The 18,992-nt window shown below is 36.4% G+C and overlaps 1 protein-coding gene and 1 non-coding gene across 2 annotated transcripts in view; both read left to right on the plus strand.

Moving 5' to 3' along the window:
- COL21A1 (collagen type XXI alpha 1 chain) overlaps positions 1–18,992 on the plus strand; it is a 186,243-nt gene that overhangs the window by 21,510 nt on the left and 145,741 nt on the right. The window lies entirely within an intron of this gene.
- TRNAG-UCC (transfer RNA glycine (anticodon UCC)) lies at positions 5,549–5,621 on the plus strand. Its single transcript has one exon. It is a non-coding gene; the product is annotated as a tRNA-Gly (tRNA).

The raw sequence follows: 18,992 nt of genomic DNA on the forward strand, positions 1-18,992 counted from the left end.
ACGTCTTTCCACTGAACCCTACGTTTTTAAAAAATTTTATTGAAGTACAGTTGATTTACAATGTGTTAATTTCGGCTGTACAGCAAAGTGACTCAGTTATACCATATATATGTACATTCTTTTTCATATTTCTTTTCCATTATGGTTTATCGCAGGATATTGAATATAGTTCCCTATGCTATACAGTAGAACCTTGTTGTTTATCCATTCTATGTATGAGAGTTTGTATCTGCTAATCCCAAGTTCCCAGTGCATCTCTCCCTCCCCTCCCCTCCTCCCCCTTGGCATCCACAAGTCTGCTCTCTACATCTGTCGTCTGTTTCTGTTTCGTAGATATGTTCATTTGTGTCATATTTTAGATTCCACATATAAGTGATATCATATAGTATTTGTCTTTCTCTTTCTGATTTACTTTTTGCTTAGTGTGATAAACTCTAGGTCCATCCATGTTGCTGCAAATGGCATTATTTCATTCTTTTTTATGGCTGAGTAGTATTTTGTTTTATATATGTACCACATCTTCTTTATCCATTCATCTGTTGTTGGACATTTAGGTTGTTTCCATATCTTGGCTGTTGTGAATAATGCTGCTATGAACATAGGGGTGCATGTATCTTTTTGAATTATAGTTTTATCTGGCTATGTGCCCAGGAGTGGGATTGCTGGATCATATGGCAACTCTATTTTTAGTTTTTTGAGGAACCTCCATACTGTTTTCCATAGTGACTGCACCAATATACATTCCCACCAACAATGTAGGAGGTGAACCCTACATTTTTAAAGGCCATTAATTATGCTTTTCCATCTTTGTATCCCCAATGCTTAGGATGAATGCCCCATTGCCTGAAATGGGGTGGCCATAAATATTGTTGAATGAATAGATGAATAATAGTGGTAAAAGAGTTATTCATGTATTAACTTTTATCTTCTGAAGATTTTTTTCCATCTCTCTTACAATCCAAACAACCAGACTTCATGTGTTCTCCTTATCAAAACCAGCTGTCAAGACAGGATTTAAAATTCATTTATACTGAAGTATAAATAACTGATTAACAGTTTATGTCTCCCAAGGGAATTTCCATTTTAACAAGAATAGAACTCTTAATCTACAAAAATAAATCTTTCTTGGTGGAATTTCAAGCTTAACAAGCATATGGGATTGGTTTTAATTGGAGCTGGGGGTGGGGCTTAAGAAGTTCTCTCTGCTCAAAATTCAGACCTTAAATGTGAGACCAGACCTATCACCTGCTGGCTCACGGAGGAGCTGGCATGTCAGATTACGCAGCAAATTCACTTTTGTTTCTATTGCTCAGCATGGATAGGATGAACCGCACATCTGGTAAACGTTTGCACATGAAATGTGTATCTGCCAAGCATTGTGGTTTCCTGATACATCCCCGTGGCTCTGAGTCAAGGTCACGAAACCAGCGTCGCAGAGTTTTGGTGATCTGGAACTGCATTCTGCTTTTAGTTATTGAGAAATTTGCTCCCTTAGTTTCTTTGAAGACCCTCCATGTCGCCATTATAGGCTTGGAAAAGCCTTTGGGTGATTCAGAGCCCATTCAACTGTTTGAAGCCATCCCACAGGGATGAGAATCTTGTCTCCTTAAAAAAAAATCTCTCCAGAAAATGTTTCTCAATTTTTCTCAATGACCCATTTTCATGTCTGATCTCTCATCAAATTTTCATTCTCTAAGAAAGAGTGGATATATGTATATGTATAACTGATTCACTTTGCTGTACAGCAGAAAGTAACACAACATTGTAAATCAACTATACGCCAATAAAATTTTTTAAAAAGTTTCATTCTCAATACTAGCTTAAATCTTGCCTAAGTTAGCTTTGACACCTTGTTCTGTACTTCATGAATGTGAAGAGCATCTGATTTTCATATAAACTGCAATAGTAGAGATACCAAGCAGTAAATTATTCCATAAAAGCAAAGCAAACCAAAGAACACCATCACAAAAACAATTCAAGCTAAATTAAGTTAGGAAAATGGGGTTTTCTGAATACAATGTGACTCAAAGCAGACCTGCTAGTTAGCAAGTCTGCTGGTTAGACTGGAACGCTAACATTTTGGTGTTGTTTATATTCTCAACATCCCCAATGAATTCTGTCCTGAAAAGCCAGATAACATCAAAATAATTGAGGAACTGGTTTATTTTATATTGCTTTAATTCAGAAAGCAGTTAAAACATTTCATAGTAGTTATCTTTTCTCCTCCAGGATTATGAAGGAGAAGGACAAATACTTCTCTCTTGAAAAGTGGAATCATTTAGTAGATGCATCCATATAAATTCAAGGATGAGGGAAATTTGGTAGGAAGTTACCTTTCTCTAGTTTCTAGAAAGAAATAATATAACATTACAATTATTCCAGGTGAGGGAATCAAAGTGACTGATCTTGGTGTAGACTTGACTGAAGCTACCCAGTTGGGTATTCTGCTATGCTTGATTGTTTCAGTATTTTTCTATTTGGTGAGTGAATTAACAATTGGTAACTTTTTGGATGTTGGGTTTGAAAAGTACAAGTCAAGACATATGGATTCTTTAAACAATTCTGTTTAGTATTTGTATTATATAAACAATTCTGTTTAGTATTTGTACTCTGTCTATTCTTGGGAAGAGTATTTAAAATATGACAGAAAAAAGCACAAAATAGCAGGCATAATACTGATGCTAACTTGTATAAGTATATACACCTTGAAAAATATAAGATGTTCTGTTAAATGATTAATGTATTTGAATATTAAAAGCCATGAATATATTTAAAATTTTCAAAATTTTGCCTGTGATTCATATTGGTGATCCCTTCTTGCCATCTGAAGTCCTTTTTTTAAAAAAGGTCTTTTTGTGCTGAGTCTTGACCAGATTCTTGTATAATGTAGTTGATTTTCTTTTCATTAAGTACCTGAAAACAGTACCTCCTTTGGCCAGGGAAAAGCTGAAAATTCTTCCAACTGGCAACTTGAGGCAGCCAAGTGCCAGGGCTCTGTGGTCAGAGTAGGTTTTGGTTGCCCACATTCTACCAATTACTGTAGGTTCTCTCTGTACTTGAGCAGAGAACGTAGCTACTTAAAGCCTTCCAGTTTCCTTACTTGATGAACCAGTAGCAACCACTGAAAGTGAAGCTCTGTAAAGGGTTTCTGAAACTTTGAGTCATTGTCTCACTCAACGGCAGGTGTTCTGAACCAATAGTGATCAGTTGACCCAGTGGTGAGATAGTTTCTCATCAGCTCAGGGTTTCAAAATGATTTAAAGAAATGGTCATTTAGTACAGAGGAAGTTGTTTGCTTGAAATAGCAGCTTTATTGTAACTTGCATAATGTTAAAGGAAAATGGAATCTTTTAAGGGTTTTCTGGGGGGAAAATTTAAATTGTGGCTTCGAAGGAGTCAGTGGTGTTTAAACAAATTTAGTGGTTAGAATGATCATTTTTGGAGTTTTGAGGAAAAAAAATCCTGGAGGGTTAGGATTTTGTCTTTTTTTCTCTGTTTATTGACTTCAGTAGTTGTGTTATGCTATAATTTACGTTGCATGGTGTCTTACTCAAGAGCCTGCTATCCTCCATCATTGTCAGTTCTGAGAGAGTTAGGAAAAGTGGTTGGCGTGATTTGGTTCACTAGTCGTGATGTTTAAAGCAATACTTTTTGTTAAATACATTTATTTAAATAATGGAGTTACATAGAATGGGATACTAGCTATAACATTTCAGCATAGTTGTCCAAATGAAATCTATCAATAATATGTCATTATTTTCATCAAATGGCTCATCCTGATGTGTTTTCTCCAGTAAAGGACTAGGTAAAATAGAGCAGTGTTAGGAAAACAATAGCCCATAGTGTCAACTGTTTTTATGTTTTGATTGTGTCAAATCTGCTGATTTTTAGAAACAATCCTAATTTTGAGTATTAAATATGATTTTTTTGTTTATGTCTACCATGTTCCAAAGAGATTGAGACTTGTTAAGTACCAGTCACTTATTGAAATAAAGTGTGTAGATATCAGAATGAAAAATATTAAAATAGTCAGTATATTTTGTTTTAATTGTGCCTAAAAGTGTAGACTGTAATGTATACCTTTGCTAAAGAAAATTGTAAATCTACATAATAAATAATGGAGTTCAGTTAGACACAGTAATTTGGCCTCTTTAACCAATAATTATTGTGTGTCTACTCTGCTTACATCAAAAATTGTGAAGAGTCTGAGATTTTACCCTACATGCAATCTAAGAAGTTAGTCTGCCATAGTTTCAGATTGGCAGACTGGAGACTCTTGGGTCAGAGATAAAGGACTTTATTATTTACAACACAGCAGACAGTATGAGCTTCATATTTGCATTGGTTCCTCTTGGTCCCCTGAGTCCCATGAGAGCAATGTGGAGGGACCCAGGTAGATGCTGCTTACACAGTGGTTTATGCCACAGCTGAGGAACTCTGAGCTTAAGAAATACTTTTAATAAAAAGGATGCTAGAAAACTTGCCCAACATTTGTACTGGAGGAAGAAATCATCTTTACTAAACCAGTCAGGAAGCAAACCCCTCATCTCAGGAGGGAGGTACTATCTATCACCCAAGGCTATTTGAGATATTCCCAGCATCCTTGGAAATAGTCTGGACAAAAGCTGATTCAAGAGGCATAGAAACACCATGCAGAATTGTCTTTTAGTGCTTTACAGTTAAAAATTAAAATTCAAAATTTTAATATATATCAATTAATTTAGTTCTGATCAGGTGGAAATGTTTTTGGTGATTGTCCAGAGGAACTATGGTGCATTTTGTTACTCTGGCATTGGCTAATGATATGATATTCCTGAGTATCTTTGATTTAAAGGTAGTTTACCATGAATACATTATGCAACTATAGTTTTACACTGATTAAAAATGTTATAGAGTTTTTGAAATTAGAATTATTCCTTTACCTGTGAAAACCAATGTAATAACTGTACCAGAAACCATTTACTGGTGGCCTCCAGAAAATTTTACTGCACTTTGTTTGCCAACATATACAGAAAATGACATAAACCTAGTACCTAAATTCCTAGAAGAATTTCATATAATTTTATATTAAAATTTAATGATTTAGTTTCTTAGAAAAGCAAATAAACCAGTATTTCTGCAAAGCATGTTATAGAATAAAGACTACTGCCTATCACATCCAAATAAAGCATGAATAAAAATATAAAATAAGAAATTACAGGCCTTTTCCTTCATATTGCCTTCATGGAGGACACATACGCTTCAGTGGAAAGGGAAAGATAAAATCAAGATGATAATTAAAGAAGCAAAGAGTATAGAAGAAAACATGTTACTGTCCTCCCTTCCACTGTGTTACTGTCACCGTCAGCCTTTCTTCAAATGAACACAACTAATACATGGATTGATTATCATGGAAAGTAATATTGGTAGGACTACTGTTTATGCCAGAGATGACTGGCCACACCATAGCTTAGCTAGGGATTGCAACAGTTTTTTTATTCTGAATAGACCAAGGATATATCTTTCCTCAATATGTACCTTTGCAGCATTTAATGAAAAATAAAGGACTTCCCTGGTGGTCCAGTGGTTAAGACTCTGCACTTCCACTGCAGGGGGCACAGGTTCGATCCCTGGTTGGGGAAGTTCCACATGCCATGCAGTGTGGCAAAAAAACAAAACAAAGAAAGCTCTCAAAAATAAATTGTAAAAAATAAAAAAGTAATAAATAAATAATAAAAATATGAGCCACTCACGTGGGATCTCTTTGGTATGAGAACAAAAATGCAAAGGATGGAAAAAGGAAAGGACATAGAATTACTGTAGTTCACTCACCTACCATTGCCAAAGTCATCAAGTAAGCTTAGTTTTTTGAAATCTGGTAACTCTAATCTGTGTGATCCACTTTGAAATTCCTCCAAAACCTCTGAAAGTCCCTTTTTTTGAAAAAAAAAATATGGGCTTAAACTGAATGAAAATATATCCAATTGACAATCACATGAAAATCCTCTAGGCTCAAAGCCAGAGAATCTTTTTGTACCTGATTTTTTTCTGAACCTTAAATGTAATCAGATGAATTTTTGTTTAGTACTATCCTACCCAGCTGATTTAAATGAATAATACATCTTCCAAGGAGAAATCTGCATTTCATCACAGAGATGGATTACATGCCTTAAACTTTACTCCGTAGAGAGCAGTACCTCTTTTGTATTATATTCTTTAAATATACTAAAGATTCAGATAATATAACAATTTTATTCTAGGCATGATATCTTAAAGCTTTGCAGATGTATGGATTGAGAAACATGAAAAATATAACCTCCATTATCATGTGAGTGAAGTATAAAAAAAATTCTTATAGGCAACATTATTATAATGTTTTACAATTAGTTGACTGTGAAACCAGAATAAAATAGAAGGAAAATACTTTCAATTTTAAAAGGACTCTCTTGTTCATGGTCAAAAAATGAAAAGCAAATACAAGCGATGGAACTGTGTGTGGTAGGTTTCTTTATTTCCTTTTAAATTATTATTATTTTTTGAAATATCGTATCTACTGTTTTAAGAACATTTGATTCTGAAATACAAGCAAAACCCCAGAAACCCTGATAGTAAAAGAATAGAGCTTATGACAAGTCTGAAACAGAAAGGCTAACCAACAGATTCTTTTTAATGTCTTAAACAAAGTGTTGTTTTTACCCGACTGCTTTATTTTTGGGGCAAATGATTATGAACATGGTGGTTGACTCCTAGTATGAAATCTGAGACTTACAAAGTTCAAATGCAGTTTCAGTCATCAAGGTCTTCTAAGTGCCAGTCCTTGAGGCAAGCCCTGTATTGACTAAATCAGTGATTTTTAGTGGGGTTGATTTTGTCCCCTAGCCATGTCTGGGAACACCTGTAGTTGTCACATTTGGGAGGGGGTACTACTGGCATCCAGTGGGTAATAGTCCAGGGATGCTGCAAACATCTTAAATGCATAGGACAGACCCCGTGTTAAAGACTAATCTGGTCCCAAATGTCCAGTGGTTGAGAAACCCTGAACTAAATAAATAGTAGTGCATTTACTGCATAAAGAGGAACCACAGCATATCAATTAACAAGAGGCAGACTTTTGCCTCAAATGCAGCATTAATGGGTGTGGTAGAAAGGAGGGGACACATGGCCTCAGAGGGACTTTGCTCAAACTTTTAGTTCTCCCTTTGTGTGACTAGGCTTTTAAAAATCTCTCTGAGGCACGCTGTGCTATTGTAAATGGAATCAATAGTATAGTTGCTACTTCAAGGGCTTATAGGATTAAGTGAAGTAATGTATGTACTTGCTTAGTCCATTGCCTGGTTTTTCTAGGATCTCAGTGAAGTTAGCTATTATTCAGGAACTATCAGGAAGAACCTCGTAGCAATTAGAACTGTCTAAAGATTGATGTTTAGGAGGCACCAAGTTTTCCTGTTCTTGAATAAGTTTAAGCAGAGTGTGGACAACATCTTGTGTTCCTTCTGACTCTATAAAATGTTCCATTTTTCTTAGTATTACAAGACTATTACTAGCTAAAACATAAAATGATTGGTTTTCCTTGAGTCTTTAAGAAATTTTAGGTAAGGTTGAGTAAGCATAGACAGCACTGATATTGTTAAGGAAAGCAAGTTTGTGTGCCCGACACACAGGGAGGCCTAACAATATTGAAATGTCAGAGTTTGGAGCAGAGAAAGGTTTACTGCAGGGCCATGCAAGGAGACAGGTAAATCGTACTCCCCAAAGCCCCAAACTCCCTGAAGGGTTTCAGCAAAGCACTTTTAAAGGCCAGGTGAGGGAGAGGCGTGGTTGGTTGTTGCAACCTTCCTGGTATAGGAATCCTTTGTTCTTGCAGCTGTCCATATAGGTCAGGTCACAATGTTCCTGCAAACCTCCAATGAGGCAAAAGTTATTCTCTGTTCTGCAACTTTTTACCTCTATATGAATGGACCCTTAAAGGTCAGAGCCCTGAGAATAGGCTATCCTGTATATTTCGGGCTATTGGCAACATTCTTTTACAAAAGGTGCAGAGCCAGCATGACTAAGCACAAGCAGCAGAACAGATCTAATATGGAGTCAGACTTGTTCTTCCCTGTTACAGTATTACTCAGTGATATTAAACTTGCTTTGTATTTTGATACTGAGATGATGACTCTCATTCCTTGCATATATGTTCCCTGAGTTCCGTCTGCTAACTAGTGTTAGTTATTTGCTTGGATTCCTCCAGACTATTTTCTGTGTTTCTACATCATCACATTTCTTTGTACATCTATTGTGTGCCCCTTGCATAGTATTGATACAAGTCATGGCTGGCTATTTATCTTACCATCTAACATGACATTTATTGAATTCCCCTGTGTGCCAGGTGCCATGTAATGCACTATACATGTGTTATATCATTAGTCAGACAGGCAATAAATGTTTGTTGAGTGAATAAATTAACAAATATTTTAACGATAAACACAATATTAATTAAGTCTTTACTATGTATTATGTAGTATTATTAAAAATCAAAAAAAATGGTACATATCAGCCCATACCCTAAAAGCTCTTAATTTTATCGTAGAAACAGGATGTATTCATAATAACTTCCTCTACACAGTTAAGTGCTTTGATTAAAATGTGATTACTACATCTTCATAATACCTTAGTGCTTATCAGGCTTTCAGTAAATGTCAGGTATTAAATAAATCAGGTACTTGATAAATGTTTTCTCAAGAAAAAAATAATAAAGTGCCATTCAGTGGATAGATCAGCAAAATATTCATTGCAATAAAAGTCAGCTGCTTGACAAATATTAACTGTGTATCATAATTGTGTAATGAAATGGAATTTATCCTGATGATATAACAAAGGATAATATGCTTCAGTAAAGCAATAGGTGTTGTATTGAAATTTTTGCTAATTACATTTTTGTAAACCAAATCAGATTTCTTTATCTTAAATGATTTAAGTTTGTAACAGCTTTCACCACTTTGGCTTGCAAACTCTGCCCACGTAAGTTGACTTTTCAAAGCAAAATTATAATGGGGACAACCTCCTTCCTCTAGAATGGTTTTTCTCCAAGAGTAAAGTGTCAGTTTGATGACCCTGCCATTAACCTAATCACTGATTTTAGTCAGTCACTTGGAGTACTTAAATACATACTTAAACCTAAACCAATTTAATTTTTTTCTTCCCGCTTTATGTGGACAGTAGAAATACTAAACTTATGTCTGAGATAAAGACAGCACAAGAAGGAGAATCCCTTTAGTGTTACTTCTGAAAATAATAACAATTCGAAGATTTAAAAACAAGTATGAAGTAGAAAATACCAGTTCAAAAGCCCCAAACAGATGTGCTCAATATTTTATACTATATGCAACATAAAGAAAGGAGACATAATACTCCAAGAATTAAAAGACATTTCAAGAAGTTATGTAACAACCTTCACTTCATACAAGGAAAAACAATTTTACTTTTAAAATTAATTAATTAATTAATATCCGTGGCTGCACTGGGTCTCTGTTGCTGTGCACGGGCTTTCTTTAGTTGCGGCGAGTGGGGGCTACTCCTCATTGATGTGTGCGGGCTTTTCATTGCGTGGCTTCTCTTGTTGTGGAGCATGAGCTCTAGGTGCATGGGCTCAGTAGTTGTGGCTCGCAGGCTCTAAAGCGCAGGCTCAGTAGTTGTGGTGCACAGCAGGCTTCCCAGACCAGGGCTCGAACCCGTGTCCCCTGCCCTGGCAGGCAGATTCTTAACCACTGTGCCACCAGGGAAGCCCAAAACAATTATTTTAAAATGGTGATAGGAGCTACAGAGTACTATATATCTGGTGTTTTCTCTGTGATTGAAATAGATGAGGGATGCATTTTATTTCCGTCTAAGAGGGAGATGTTACCTTGTAGATATATAGCAATGACAACCCATATGGTGATTTCATTGCACAGTTAATTTAAGGAAAAGCTTTTGATTTTAAGTGGTGTTGGGAAAGGTACTAAGAACAAAATAATGATACGATGAACAACTTTCATGAAGTTATTCTGATGTTTTACTTACAGTTTCTTTTTTTTACAAAGAAACTGCTTTTCTTTTTTTTTACTTTTATGCCTGGAAATAATATTAGAGAACAGTTAAACGTATAAAACTACTGAATATTCATCAAGTATGTTTTCTCTGTACTTTGAAAGCATGGTACCTTAGAAAAGTTTGGGTACCTTTCTAGTATTTTGTACCAAGCTAGTGTTCTGTAAATTTTTTTTTTTTTTTTTTTTTTTTTTGCGGTACGCGGGCCTCTCACTGTTGTGGCCTCTCCCGTTGTGGAGCACAGGCTCCGGACGCGCAGGCTCAGCGGCCATGGCTCACGGGGCCAGCCTCTCCGCGGCATGTGGGATCCTCCTAGACCGGGGCACGAACCCGTGTCCCCTGCATCGGCAGGCAGACTCTCAACCACTGCGCCACCAGGGAAGATCCTATAAATATTTTTAATGCGTTCTTCTTTAAAGAAAAAGGTACTAAATTGTATTCAGATAGTTTTATATTACAGATCAAGGACTGGGTATCTTCTCATTTGGGGATGCAGAATATTTAATACTTTGTATAGCATGTCACCATATGAGAAACTAAGATTATCACCTTTGGTCCTCATGGTCTAGGATTGCCTCCTACCTCTGGATGCACCTGTGGCCTCCAGCTCTTAGAGGGGCCCTATGACCAGGAGGATCAGGGATCTTATGCTTGGCAGAGCCTGGGCTAGAGTGCAATGTTTCTGCTCAGTCTTAAGGAATGGGTGGAGTTTTCTTGAGGTGTCTTGAGATACTACAGGTGTATAAACCATAGTCTGACTACTACAGGTTGCTTCTAGAACAAGAATATTGAACCTTTTCCCAGTTAAGGGGCCAGTATGGTAGATTGGGGAGAACCCTATTTGGGAACACAGTTTCTGATGTTGGCTCTGTCACTGCATTTAATATTGGTTAGAATATTTAACCTCATTGAGTTCGAACTTCTTAAACCAATGAAATTGGGTATGAGGGACTTTCTAGTACCTTTCAGTCCTTTGGTTAATTTTTCTTAAGAGCCATTCCCTTTATTTTTCCCTTCCTATGGAATTTCTTGTTCATTCAATGTATTTAATGCGTACTCTTTTGAGTGTCTGAGAAAAGTCAATCCTTGGTTGTCACTGCTGTGGTGCCTACAGTTGGACTGGATTTCTATTCTAACCTTGTGATTAAGTTAACTGAGATAAAGTCTGGATTTCACTAGTAATTTGTCTTCAAATGACCCAGCCGTGGGACCCCACCAAATGGAGTCCAGATAGAAGACACCATTCAGTGAAACTTATATAGTGACCATTCATAGAAATCTCATATTAATTAAAAAACTAACATCATACTTCGATCACTTTTGAGACTATTCTCCAACACTAGTTCTTCTTATTTTGGAACTTAATATATTTTATAATTGACACTCAAACTCTACACCTTAAAAAACGGACTGGCCGTATTTTTATAAGAACTCACACATTTTTTTTTTTTAACATCTTTATTGGGGTATAATTGCTTTACAATGGTGTGTTAGTTTCTGCTTTATAACAAAGTGAATCAGTCATACATAAACATATGTTCCCATATGTCTTCCCTGTTGCGTCTCCCTCCCTCCCACCCTCCCCATCCCACCCCTCCAGGCTGTCACAAAGCACCGAGCCAATATCCCTGTGCCATGAGGCTGCTTCCCACTAGCTATCTACCTTACTGCGTTTGTTAGTGTGTATATGCCCATGACTCTCTCTCGCCCTGTCACAGCTCACCCTTCCCCCTCCCCATAACCTCAAGTCCGAAGAACTCACACATTTGAAGAATATGTGTACCACTGAATATGATATATTTGATTAATATAGGAAATACTTGTAAGTTGCTTTGGAATATGTAATTAGGGCTCTTCTTCTAAATACACAAATTTATTTTCTCATGTTCTTAATTTTCAGAAGGAAATGACTGTAATTATCTTACAATTTTAAAAATAATATGAAACAGAAACAGACTCACAGATACAGAGAACAGACTTGTGGTTGCCAAGGGGAGGGGGAGTAGGGGAGGGATGGATTGTTTGGAATTAGCAGATGCAAACTATTATATATAGGATGGATAAACAACAAGGTCCTACCTTATAGCACAGGGAGCTATATTCAATATCCTGTGATAAACCATAATGGAAAAGAATATGAAAAAGACTATATTTATGGGGGCTTCCCTGGTGGTGCAGTGGTTGAGAGTCTGCCTGCCGATGCAGGGGACATGGGTTCGTGCCCCAGTCCGGAAAGATCCCACATGCCACGGAGCGGCTGGGCCCGTGAGCCATGGCCATTGAGCCTGCGCGTCCGGAGCCTGTGCTCCACAACGGGAGAAGCCACAACAGTGAGAGGCCCACATACCGCAAAAAAAAAGAAGAATATATTTATGTATAATTGAATCACTTTGCTGTACAGCAGAAATTAGCACAACATTGTAAATCAACTATACTTCAATACAATTTTTAAAATATAAAAAATAAAAATATGAAAAATGTTGAGGCAAATGATTTCATAATTTAACAGGTTTTTTGTTTACAAATGCAAACATGTGGAAGAATGCAGCTTAGCTCTCATGTGTTAAGAAGTTTTGACAGGGCTTCCCTGGTGGCGCAGTGGTTGAGAGTCCGCCTGCCGATGCAGGGGACATGGGTTCGTGCCCCGGTCTGCGAAGATCCCACATGCCGCAGAGTGGCTGGGCCCATGAGCCATGGCTGCTGAGCCTGCACGTCCGGAGCCTGTGCTCCACAACGGGAGAGGCCACAACAGTGAGAGGCCTGCGTACCGCAAAAAAAAAAAAAAAAAAAAAAAAAAGTTTTGACAATGTCAAGAAAATATAGCTTCAAGACTCTGTAGGTGGTTAGGGATGGGACTTGACCTATAGTCAGAGGCAGTGAATAACGCTGACCCAGCACTGGCTACGTCCAACTGTCCACCCTCACATCTGTGTGAGGTTGACTGTGGTCAAGAGGCTCTGTGAGTATTCCAATGGGAATTATTGGGATAACAGAGTACAGAGTAGAAGGAGAGAGAATGGGATTCTCAGCATTTCTTTTAGTCATCCTAGTGTGGATTGGGTTTTAAGTCATCCTGGGCCAAAAAGGAAGTTTATGTGTATGTGAATAGGGAATGGATATCTTTTTTCTGTTTTTATATTTTGTTGTATTACCTTTTGGCTGTAGTTGGTTTAAAATTTCAAAGCTAAAATATACATTTTATAAAAATAAATTCTTCTCCAAATATAATAATGTTGATCTTCTCTATGTAGTTGGATGGTATCTGGGCTGGTTAGGTTGGTTGGTTGGAACATGGACACTGGTGTGGGAAAATGTCCCATGTGCCAGTTGACTTTGTAGCCCTCCACAACTGCATTCTGTACACTCTGTCCTAGCCAATCGTTCCATAGATGGGTGACCCCAAAAGAAATCATCTCAGAAAGTGCAGGGGGATTAGCATAAATCTATCACCATTTTGAAAACAAATAAAACTCAATACCAGTGGTGGATGAGCCATCAAAATATTAACTGATGGCCTCTAACATGTAAAGCATAGTGTGGGAATTAGTGGTTTTAAACCTTGCCCTCTAGGAACTCATGTTACCAAATGCAAGTTCATGTGCCCAGAGCACAGTGAGGCCAAAACGTCTGAGTTTGGAGCAGAGAAAGGTTTACTGCAGGGCCATGCAAGGAGACAGGTGGATGATGCCCCCCAAACCCCAAACTCCTCAAAGAGTTTCAACAAAGTATTTTTAAAGGCAAGGTGAGGGAGGGGTGTGGTTGTTTGTTGCAAACTTCCTGGTGTAGGAATCCTTTGTTCTTGCAGCTGTCCATGTAGGTCAGGTCACAATGTTCCTGCAAAACTCCAAGGAGACAAATATTATTCTCTGTTCTGCAACTTTTTATCTCTGTATGAATGGACCATTAAAGGTCAGAGCCCTGAGAATAGGCTCTCCTGTATATTTCAGGCTATTGGCAACATTCTTTTATAAAAGGTGCAGAGCCAGCATGACTAAGCACAAGCAAGAGAACTGATCTAATGTGGAGTCAGATTTGTTCTTCCCTATTACAATCTTGAGAATTGCATTGAATTTATAGATTAATTTGAGGGAAAATCTGTCACCTTTATATTAAGTCTTGCCATATCAATGCACTTATTTTTCCATATATTTAGAACATTTTGTCCTTCAATTATAATTTTGTCTTATTCACCTAGATGTGCCATTATTTTTACTGCTACTGTGAATAAAGTCTTCAAAAATACATTTTTGAATTTCTTGCTGCTAGAATAAGGGATGGTATTTGATTTTAAAAAGCTCAGTTTTGTATGCAACAACTTTGCTGAACTCTGTTGTTATTTTAAATTATTTTAATGAGATTTTTAAATTTAGGTAATTTCCCCTAATAATGTTGATAATTTTCTTTCTTTCTCAAACCTTACACCTTATTTTTATCTTATTTTCTTAGATAGAATGTTTAAGTGCTAAACAGAGATGATTGCAGGCCTCCTTGTATTACTTCTGACTTTATTCAAAGAGAATTCTTCTAACATTTTACCATTAATTATTATGGTTCCTATTGGTTTTTGGCTTTGTCATATTAAAAAAAACTTGTCTTTTTATTTTAAAATAAAGAATGGGTATTGTATTTTTCAATATAATTAATGTATTTAAATTCCCAAATGTTTCTTCTGCATCTATTTCAGTAGTATGGTGGATATGAAATGATAACCTCCAAGCCTACAACGGTGACAGTGGATGTAGAGTACAGAGTCTTGAGGGTTTTTTTTGTTTGTTGTGAGAGAGGATGGACAGAAAATAGCTTTGGGAAGATACTCATGGTTCTGATTTAGGATAGCTGGGTAAATAGCAGAGTCATTACTTGAATAGAGAATAGAAAGACAATAGCCATTTTTCAGGAATAGATTTTGAGCTCACTTCAAGATTTGTTGAAACTTTGAAACTGAGATGGATGTCGCTGTATAAAAGTTGATGTTCACTAGACTTTTGGATATAATTATTTAAAAATGGACTCTTGAATGAAAGAGTGAAGTGTGCTCTGGAGATAAACATTTGTGATCCAGTGGTATTAAAGTGGATGTTAAAGCTGTAGGGGAGGATACATTTCTCCAGTGAGAGTTTGCAGAATAAGAAATGTAGAGACTCTGGCTAAACTCCAGGAACCTAAACACACAGTGGATAGTAGGAGGGACTCTCAGAGCAGTCTGGAAATAAGTCACTTCCAGGGTGAATGATGTCAGGAAGACTTAGGGAGAAAGGTAAAAAAAAAAGAAAACAGAAAACACCTGTATGAGCCTAACACAGAGAGGTTAAGAAAGATGGCGAGAGAGAGTTGATTTACTTAGGCAATTAGGAAATCACTGGTGCCCTTGACAGGAGCAGTGTAGCAGTAGCACACTGGAGTCAGACTTTGGATTGTAGTGGGTGAAGATTTATCAGGAGGTGGGGAAATGGAGGAAAACAGATGAAGACCTTGCTCATGACACTTGGACATGAAGGGAAGGAGAGAAAGCATGCATGCAAGACAGTCAAGGGAAGAGTGATCCTTTGAGAATTAATTGTTAGTTTCCCAGCTTTGAAATTGTTGGGTGGATAAAGCCTAGAAGGCTCAACTTTAGTTACGTATGATTGTGAGCTGGTTACTGGATGTGGTGAAGAGCTGAGCTAGGTTGTGTGACTGGACAGGTTTCTTTCCCTTTCTTTCTTTCTTTTAAATATTTTTTATAGTTGATTAGCAATGTTGTGTTCATTTCAGATGTGCAGCAAAATGGTTCAGTTATACATATACATGCATCTATTCTTTTTCAAATTCTTTTCCCATTTAGGTTATTACAGAGTATTGATCAGAGTTCACTGTGCTATACAGTAGGTCCTTGTTGGTTACCTGTTTTTTATATAGCAGTGTGTACATTCAGAGTTGATTGTCTGGGTACATATTTGCCTGGGCTTTGACTCTTCTGACTTATGTCTGAAAGCATAGAGTCATGCAAAAGAAATTCATAAGAAGCAAATTCAAAGGCTGGGGCCAATCCCTGTATGACAGTGAAGTCCTTAAATAAGAGTAAAGCCTTTAATGAAAGTAAAAAAATAGGACAAAAATATTTTTAAAATCATTACTATAAAACATAAACATTTTGGTGACTTATTTGTGGCCGAATATGCCCGTGATCAAATGGATCTCTAATTTGAAGAAAATAATCTAAATGAAAAAAAGTAGCCTTGCTGTTTGGGATAGGATTGTGAGTCTATTTTGGTTATCATGATTCAGTGAAAGCTGTTAAACCCACAGACTCTGCTAGTCTGTAATAGAGGAAGTCTTTGTCCTTGTTCTTGCTCTAACATTAGAATCAGAGGAGAACCATATTCTAGATTCTGTTTATTCTGGCACAAGTTAGTTCATTGGATTTGTTTCCAGTTTAAATAATATCTTTGCCAGGTGAAGTTAGTAATGATTAAAGAAATTTAAAGATATGTCTTTAATCCAGTGAGGTGATTTCTATGTATTTAAATATTATTTGAAAATGATATTCATGATAAGATGGGGTAAATTTTTTTAAGTTGCCACATTTATTTTTATAGTTGAAATTAGCCAAAATTGCCAACTTAAGTTGGGCTGTAACAAACCATTTCAGGGTTTCTATGGAAACATGATTTCATCCCGTCTATGAAAACCCATTTTGTTTTTTCTCCTTTATCACGGAACTTGAATCGCTGCAATGTTTTTCCTGTGAGTCCCACTCCAAGAAAAAGAAAACAGGTTTCCAATTAGACAAAAATTCACTTTTTGCTCATTAGAGTTTAACTCTAAGGGACTTTCATCTAGGGTTATAAACCATGGCTATAACCTCAAATCTTTCCTATTTAGGTATTAATATGCATTTTTGTTATTTCTGTATTGTATTTTTTTTACTGTATTGTATTTTTAAATACTCTGGTCAACCTCTAGTTAAAATTGTTCCAAGTTATGTGAAAATTACTTCATACTTCTAATATCCTTATATGGTATCTAGCTGATTTACAAATCTCCAGTGAAAGAGCTGTAACATTCTTGTTCATTTTTACTTTCTCCCCACGCCTACCCCAAAGCCTGACACAAGTTTATTCTCAATAAATTCTTATTGAGTCAATGATGCTACAAATATTTCAGTGCCTTCTGAGAACTTAGTGCTGTTGAGGGCTCTGCAGTATACAAAAGACATAAATAAAATACTTTCTTGTTTGTAATTAGGAATCTAGGGAGGGTAAAGAGTGAAATGTAAAATGCTTGTGACTCGCTATTTAACCTCACATGAGTGAGTGTTTTACTATCTCATTTAATCTTTACAATAGTCCTAGAAGGGGTGTTTCTTGTTTCAGATGAAGAAACTGACTAAGCAGGGTATGAGAACATGCCCAAGCTAGTGATTGGTAGACCAGGGTTTGAATACCAGCCCTGCATTAAGTACACGTACTAGTTGGAGAGACGATTCTTCTACACAGAAAACCATTAGTGAAGTTGGAGATGTTACTGGTTGGGAGGAGCTCAGACAAGGAACGATGAGGTGGATGAGAGTAATCATGAATAATTGTAAGTGAAAGCACTATTTACTACATGGTGAACTTTAAACTGTATCTAATCAACACTCCATATTTGTATTTTATGCACTGGAATATAGTATCTTGGCTCTGATACTTGTTTCTTAAATGTCTATGATTTGTTTTTTTGTAAAGCAGCAATGCAATAGTATAATTATACTTTTGTTTAACCACATGCTGCAACTAAGGAGTCCACATGCTGCAACTTAAAGATCCTGCATGCCTCAACGAAGATTCCGCATGCTGCAACTAAGACCCAGTGCAGCCAAAATAATAAATACATAAATAAAAATATTAAAAAACCACAAAGGAATACATGTAAATTGATTTTGATGATTATCACAGATGCATAGAATTTCAGACTGGTCAACCCTTTTCTTTTTATAGAAAAGAAACCAAGTCTCAGGGAGCAGTTCCAGCTGATTTTTTTCTTTCACTCTTGTTTAAATTCTTATGATGGCAGAATCACGCTAAATATTGTCTTCTAACACCCAGTCTAATATTTTTAAGCCACATAATGCTTTCACTCATTGATTTGTAGCAGATAGCTATACATCATTAATGGATAAAGATAATTCTAATAATGTTTGAGTATATATCCTTTGTTTTCTCATGCTTCGATAAGCTACTGTAGAAATATCTAACTATGGAAACCATGCATGTAACATCTTTATACAACATATTCTTAGAGATCACTAAGAACTTTAAGTACTGTATTAAATTAGATGACAATGATGCTTTGTGTTTTTTCTTTGCCTATTTTTTTTGTGTGTGTGTGCCTTTTCCTTGGTGATATTTTGTTTCTTTGTCAATGACTTTAAATTTTAGTTTTTCCCTGTGTCTTCTCTTGGGTTCCATGCTAAGTGTCACGCATTTTTATTTTCCGTGATTAGTTGTTTTCCTTGAAAGGGAAAAATTGTAAGTTCAGAGAGGTAATTATAATCATATTCTACTTAACTGCTGTCTTTATCAACGTGTTATTTGTCTAACAAAACTAGAATTTCTTCTGTACACCTAGAATACCTCAGAGTAGGATCAGTTATTGTATTTGTAGCAAAACTATAGTATAAAATCACTTAAGTGGTTCATATTCATTATAGAAATATTATTTTGTGAGGGGCTCTGTTTCTGACTAGCAATTAATATTAAATAATGTATCAGTGGTTAACTCTCAATAGCAGTCATAGAGCCATGATAATTCAAAATAGAAGAATAATGATCTAAACCTTTAAAAATGAACCTAAGTACACAGTACATATCAATTATATGAGGTCCCAAGTTACTATAATGCATTTCCAGGAAACCCTCTAGTGTATCATAACTACAGTTTGAGTATAAGGAATGTTAGTGAAATGCTTACACTAA

This window comes from Lagenorhynchus albirostris, chromosome 10 (genome assembly GCF_949774975.1).
Source record: "Lagenorhynchus albirostris chromosome 10, mLagAlb1.1, whole genome shotgun sequence".
Lineage (NCBI taxonomy): Eukaryota > Metazoa > Chordata > Mammalia > Artiodactyla > Delphinidae > Lagenorhynchus > Lagenorhynchus albirostris.